Source organism: Branchiostoma belcheri, unplaced genomic scaffold (genome assembly GCF_001625305.1).
Source record: "Branchiostoma belcheri isolate BF01 breed outbred unplaced genomic scaffold, Haploidv18h27 scaffold175, whole genome shotgun sequence".
Lineage (NCBI taxonomy): Eukaryota > Metazoa > Chordata > Leptocardii > Amphioxiformes > Branchiostomatidae > Branchiostoma > Branchiostoma belcheri.
In genome coordinates, this window is record NW_017803213.1 from 108763 (window position 1) to 116512 (window position 7750).

The window sequence follows — 7750 nt, forward strand, 5'->3', positions numbered from 1 at the left end:
CCCAGCTCAAAGTGGGCCTCGTACTTCTTCTTGCCTGGCTTTGGCTTGCCGTACTTGGGATGCTTGCCCAGATGGGTGTTATGCAGCTTCTCGATGAAGGTCTGGTCAGAGGCCTTAGGCATGATGCACTGTTCCTCCAGGGTTGGCAGCAGGCCATTTTTCTGTATGTTGCAAAACATTCGTTTTGAATACACCTAGAATTTGGATGTCTGGTGAATTGAATGTAACGGGGAGAAAAAGGACATGCTTAGACTCCCCCGAAAAATGATTTTTACTATTGAAAAGTTCGGTAACCTTTTTCGATCAGCTCCAGGCAAGCTGCCAAGTCCATACCGAAGTCGACGAAGGTCCATTCGATCTGCTCAGCCTTGTACTCCTCCTGCTCTTGTACGAACATGTGGTGGTTGAAGAACTGCTGCAGCTTCTCGTTGGTGTAGTTGATACAAATCTGGTCAAGACTGTTCAGCTGAATGAGTTTGAGAGAAAGAACAAGTTAGAGAAGCCTTGGTAAAGAAACTGTTTTGCGAGGTTACTGACCAATGAACCAGATTAACAAAGGTATGATTTGTCACGTGTTTTCTCTATAAAAAAGCTTACCTCGAAGATCTCAAAGCCAGCAATGTCCAGCACACCAATGAAGAAGGCTCTCTCGTGCTCAGTAGCCAGGGTCTCGTTACACTTGTCGATCAGGTACTTGAAGATCTTGCCATAGATACCCTTCGCCAGACCACTAGTGGAGTTGGAACACTGCTGGGCAGTCTGGCCCTTCGTCACAAACTCGTTGCCGACCTTGACACGTGGCTTCAAGATGTTGTTCAAAAGTTGCATGCCATCGACACCGAACATACGGCCTGCCTTCTCCGCGGCTGTAAATTATGAACAATGGCGCGATGTTTTAGCAAGATACTTGTTTTTACAGAAACGTTTAATGGAAGAAACAACGCATCCTACCACCCATTTTGGTACAATTGTTGTTTATGTCTGGTACAAATGCATTGATTTACCAGCAAATTATACTGGACGCCACAATTTTGACGGAAAGGTTTCTGGTGTTGGACTGACTCGATACAAATTTTAATATTTTGTGAAAACTTACGAGCAGGATCGTCGCAGTCTCCCTGCTCTTTCTTGTCCACGTACTTCAGATTTCCCATGTGCAGGATGCCAGCGCAGAAGTCGTAAACACTGGACTTGTCCTCAGGTGCAAAACCCAGGATGTCGAAACCCTCATCCGTTAGACGCATCTCCTCCTGGTCGTCCATACCGGCCACGGTGTACACACCCTCCTTCACGAAGTGGTACACGGAGGGGTCCGTGCCAGTCATGATGCGCTCTATAGGAAAGAGAAATAGCTTAAAGTAGGGTCTTTGGATGCACCCATTTTCTGCACATTGTCGGGATTATATAGTATATTTTTGCCAAACAAGGCTTATCTTATCAATGCAAAGACTTGCTAAGCTGTTTGCCATTAACGAAGCTAAGGTGGCTAAACCGTTTCCTATCTTTGTTTATCCCTCTCCGCAGTATGAACAACTTTGGTGATTTCTTACCAGTGACAGCCGGGATGCCGTTGGACATGATGAGGAAGAAGATGTGGTAACCACGCTCCATGCCGGGCAGCTGATCCACTACACGGGACTTCTCCAGCAGGTCTGGAAATTCAAGAAGAAGAGTAAAATATGTGGTAAGTGACTTAAATTTAGCATGTATTACAAACTATTCAATTATATGTATTTTGTCAAATAAACGAGGCCTAGCGTGTCGTAATGGTCAGAGCGTTAGACTCAGAACCAAGGTGTCCCGCGTTCGATCCCGCGTTTGACATGCCCTATGCTGTGCCCTTGAGAAAGGCACTTTACACGACTTTCCTCAGTGCACAGTGAAGCACACCCACCAGGCCCCTCTGCTAATTAACTGTCTAAAGGGTGTCCCAACACTTATTAGGGCAGGCAATGATTTGGTGTTGCCAGTATGCCAAGAACTACACATTTGCCCCTAAGAGTAGGTTGTCTTTAAAACAAAATACTTGATGCCGGACAAAATGAGTCAGTACAGATGTATGCTTGACACATTAGTACATGGTATATATTCTTCGGAAAGAATTATTTGTGCCTTACAGACATAGGCGATGTTAAGCTCTACAAGCTTATGAAGAATAATAGGGAATGGGATTAATGTACATACAGCTTTCAATGTCAGCTCCGGACAGCTTGCCGATCTTGGTGAAGTGGATACGGATGAATTTACCCTGGAGGTAGTCAATGAAAAAAATGTTTTTAATGTGTTCTCATAAAGAAACGTATTTTGAAGGTTGACATGCATTCATGAATATTATTATAATTAGTTACTTTTACTTGTTCACTTGAACTCATCTGCCACGCAATCGATGTCATTAAATTGGTTGTCACTAGAAAGCAACCTGTTGTACTTACGAATCGGGAGGAGTTGTTGTTCCTCACGGTCTTGGCGTTACCGAAAGCCTCCAGTACAGGGTTAGTCTGCACGATCTGCTCCTCTAGACCGATCTACAGGAATGGCAAAACAAGCAAAAATACGATAACTATGGATTTTCAGGGGACAAATGTTGACTTTCAGGGGACAAATGTTGTCCTCTGCCTTCACCCAATCGGTGAAGTTTGCTGCTAAGGTAGCTGTACTTAAAGGCGAAATTTATACTTTTTACAAATGACGTACCTTCTTCTCCTGGCCACCACCGGGGGTTCCGGAAACCATGGCCAGGTAGGCAATAACCTTCTTCGTGTTCTCAGTCTTCCCGGCTCCAGACTCGCCACTGAAGTGTAGGCAAGATTTTCATTGCAACGTGTTTGTTGGGGAATGAGGAATAGAGGAATACGGCAGATTCATCAAACCATAATAAGCAATAAGTAGAGAAAGTTCTCAATGTTAACAGCCACTCTACACATCATCAGTATTTATATCGGTCAAAAAGAGAAAGCAATATATAAATATCTTACGTGATGAGGCAAGATTGGCACTGACGTTCTGGAAAGGTAATACGGAAACATGGTCATTAGCAAATAGGAAATGGTCTTATAGGCAAATTCAACTATCTTATCAGGCTTATTTTACTCAAGCAATATGCAACAACCAACAACCTTGCTGATAACTACCATTAAGATAATAAATACTTTGTCTTCCATCTCCCATTCCCCATTTTTTGTCAACATAGCTAGCCGCATGCAAATATGGATTGTCTTTGACCAAGCAGGTTTTGAGTGGATGGGTAAGACAACAAATTGCACCAAAGCCCCAAATCACTACGAGGACTGAGTTTCTTCATGATCTTAGCTGTTCGGATCACCATAGAACCTGAGTTAGGGACTTATATTACCTGCCACCATGTTCTGGTAGGCATTGTCCACCACGCAGAAGAGATGGGGAGGCACCTCCGTACGCCTCTTGCCGCGGTACTGGTCCACCACGCCCGGGGTATAGATGGGCAGCAGCTTAAATGGGTTGATCACGACGCAGAACAGGCCGGAGTAGGTCTAGAATGAATTTGGAAACTTTTTAAAGATGATGTAGATCCTACATTTAGGAACCCGAATTATATGTCTCATATCACGATAAGGTATCAAATAGCTTACTAGGAAGCATCGCTTATCAAAAGGGGGATCGCACGATTTGCAAAATGCGGATATTGCGGTGGACCATTTGATGAATGAATACTCACGTAGATGAGAGTGTTCTCATAACGCTCCCTCAGGTTACCCAGCACAGCGGCCTCGTGCAGGAAGGTCATGTTCACCATGTCCTCTGCGCAGGCGAACTTGGATGGGTTCTGCTGCAGCAGCTTGGCCTTCTTGACGACGACAGTCTAGTGGGAAAGGAATCCTTAATTCCATGTATTTCTACCTTAATAGAACACAACTATTTAATATTGATAAACCTAACAAGCAGCAATATTTCAGGATGCTGAAGCATGTAAAATTAGATGCAGTAGTACATGCACATGTAGAGTTGTTTGAAAGAATCAGGGAGAACGATTGTCAAAACAAGTCATTTTTCTAATAGTAATCATGATTGGAATCTGCTTGGCCAGAAATTTGAGAAACCGTTGATCATCAAGTCGACGTGTTTATAACGGCAATTTTATGACAGTAGGACAAACAACAATTGCCAAGCATGCTGTTTAACCCGGATGTAGTGATTGAACTATTAACTTACCGCTCCGCCTTCAGCCACACAGGTGACGTCATCACCTTTCTCGCTCTTGGCTTCGACCTTGATGAAGATTTCCTTCTTGTCAGGAGCCCAGAAGTTCTTCTTAGGATCATAGGGTGCCGTCTTTAGCTTGCGCATCTCGTCTGGTTTCCCCGCGAGGAACCATTCGGACGGCTGGTCCATGAGACTGGGACCGTAGGCTGGCATGGTGGCTCTTTGGTTGGGGGCTCACACCAAGGAGAAAATAGAGAGGGACTGCAGCTGGGGGGAGGGGGAAAGGGGGCAGAGATGTTGCCAAATATTACAACACTACTAACAAGTTGTGCGATATGAATGATGAATCCAGTTAAAACCAGAATTTGAAAAAAAGATTATCGAAATGTAAACGTAGCGTAGGCTAACGATGAATAAGACCAGGGATAATGACATGTTGTTTAAAGAAGTTATCAAAACATTTCATTTTGAAACACCAAGTCGATTTAGGTGAAAGGGACAAGTGGGCCCATCCATACGAATTCCTGGTATGTTTGGGTAGCGGCATGAAGTCAGCGGTAGCGCACATGGCAGTCAAGAGTGTCAATTGCATATGCATCCCAAAATGGCTACGCATTCCGAACAGTCAAATTAAGTTTATATTATAAGTTATTTCAAAAACACATTGTCCCTGGTGTTTATTATATTGACATTACAAAACTCTATTCAAATTACTGCCATATAGAAATTTTGATGGCCAAACAATTTACGATAGCAGCATACCAGAACTCCACATTACATAAAGCATGATTTACGCTTGATGTATTCACAGCTTCTTCAAACACTTACCTTCAACTGGCAAAGCTGTGAGAGACCTGTGCCCGTCCCCGTCTTATATACGCGAATCTCATGAGCATGATATGCCAATACAATGTGCCGTTTAAGCACATGGAAGTACTCGCATGATGCTCTATTGGTGAGTTAAACATTAGGTCCTTCATTCTATTGGTCACATCGTTAATTCGATGTTCAAGTTCAGCTTGCTATGTCAAATTAGTCGACTTGACTTATTGCCGTCACAGCTGTCCTTAAATGTATAGGTTACTTGGCGCTTTCACGAGCTAATAATACTGAAAGAAAAACAGACTTTACATACCGCAAATTTTCATGCATATTTATGGTTATCATGACGTTTGGACGCAGATGCAAAGGACTATCTAAGCCATATTGTCCCGTACAGCATCTAGAGTTACCCCAAGAAAAACATCACAGCACGAGATTCACATTCTACAGATTGTCGGGTATGCGCCGCGCCGAAAGTTCGTCCACAAGGTTATGGCCTGCTGTTAACGTTTACTGTGAGTTCACGTATGTCGTTACAATATATATTTCACATGTTATCACTTCTGTATGTTAAAGGCAAATGTTAGTCGTAGGAAGGTGCGAAATGAACTTGGCTTTACAATCAAGTTTCAAGCTGCATTGATGTGGCGTATTTTTGTAACCCAATATCAGTGTTGCTATTTTAGTTTCTGTGTAACGGCTGTATGAAAAATGTAAAAGAATATTTAAATTCTACACTCAAAATATGATTTTGCAAGATCTTGTATGTGTATAGATACCTAAAAGACGTTTGTGGATTTGTTAGGACAATCTCCGCCTCACGTCCTCAGTGAAAAACGGCTGGCATGCCGTTTGGAGTTGGCGTGAGTAAATAAAGTTTCAAACAAATAGAATAAGTAAAAAGCACATCCATGCGCTTTGGAAATCCTAACGTTTTACTATGATCAAGATGGCTGACCATATCGACTTCAACTTTGTAAACCAAACCAAAATTCTTACAAAATGTTCTTTTCACCAAAATGAATGTGCATTTTTGATGAAAATCTAATAGGCCAATGCCAATAATTCTTTTGAAGAACTGTCGAGACAAGTGTCTCGCAAATGCCATGACCTTGCCTAGTCATACATAACTTACGAATTTCAAGCAAAAGTGCTTTGCATGTGAAAATCTAGAATTGCTCATATTGACGCAGCTGCTCTTGGTCTCAAGGAAGACGTTTTGCTATGTAAGCACTTACGGACCAGCTAGAACATTTACCGACGGAAGGCATGTATTACGATTTTTTGTTGTCTTCAATATAATAGTGTGTGGTTGCGGAGATGTGTCGACGAAAAGAGTGAGTAATACGCATTTCATTTCATTCATGTTCCCCGTGATGTTATTAACTTTCTTACTTTGCAATATTATGCAGAGCATAGCTATCATAACTTGTAGACATGCATCTATTTAAAATCTCAGCTTTGTAAAAACTGCATCAAAGAAAGCCTTCTTTCTATGCAGTCGATTGGAAGTGACAAACCCTAGCGTTTGCGAGCAGCCCTTTGTCCTTTTCTACGCCATTCGTTCTAGCTACCATTCGTCTTAGCTAAATGATACGATGTTTTTTCACTTTGAAGGCCTTGTAGATCACACTATTTTCTTGTATGTTTGGAGTGAGATCAGTATTCAGATTCATACTTTTGTTCATGTATATTTTTGTTCAACTACACACGATTCGAAACTTTTAGATAGCTCGGTGACGCCTCTAACTAATGGTCACATTTATTGAAGTTGGAAGAAAGCAGAACAAACCTCGGTAATGCAAAGAATGTTTGAACGTCTAAAGAAAACTAAAGGCTAGAAAGTCTATGTTTTTCCGCTGAAAAATGTTCATCCTAGAAACGTTTTCTTTTCATACCCTTTCCCATTATTTAAAAAAATATTAATGTTACTAGTAATATCCCTGTTGTGTGGCTGCTGGGAATTTGCTTTGTCATACATTAACTTGGGTTCTCCGCATAACTGCTGTCAAATTAGCTCAGATTAATGTCATGTCACAGCTGGTGCTTTTAGTCAAGGTGAAAGTGATGGGCACCATGCATTTTCAAAGCTAAAATACTGACCAATAGCAGTTCGCCGTGCATTTTGGGGTTTATGCTATGATACAAGCAAAAGTGTTGATTTCGGAGCGCGTTCAGACGTGGGGGTGATAAGGCAAGGTTAGTGTTGACTCCCATGCCAAGTTCATTTTGTGTCTCCTAAATGTAGATTTTGTTCCAATTGAAGAGTACTTAACATTACTTTCGTATTTTTATGGATGGTTGAAAGTAGTATTTGCCTTTTTGCCTGTTGCTCCATGTTTCCAAAAGTGCGTTCGGGGTAACCATATAATCGCCAGAAGGATTGAAGCGTCTGATTTCCTAATGTTTGTCCTGATATCATTGTTGGGATTGAAACTTTGGTTGTGTCGCCTGTACTGGTCAATAACAGCCCTTCATCTTTATGAGGTTCTGATGTTATATAGATGCTTGCTAATTCTTACGTTCGTTGGCCCTAAGTTGGACACGAGATGTGGCAACAATTTATGCTAAGTATGTACAAATAAAGAACTGCAGAGTATGTACAATCTAGCAAGATTGGAACAAGTGACAAGAGACAAAGCCCATTTGTAGAAGTTGGACTACATTTTATTTCAGGAAATTAGCCAGGGATAAAACGAAAGACAGAACAGAATAAGGTGATCAAACGTCTATTTTATAGAGTCAAACG

The 7750-nt window shown here is 41.8% G+C and overlaps 1 pseudogene; it reads right to left on the reverse strand.

Annotated features, from left to right (window-relative positions):
* The window catches only part of LOC109467078, a 17957-nt pseudogene extending 13565 nt beyond the window's left edge, over nt 1-4392 (reverse strand).
* Nucleotides 4393-7750: the final 3358 nt, after the last annotated feature.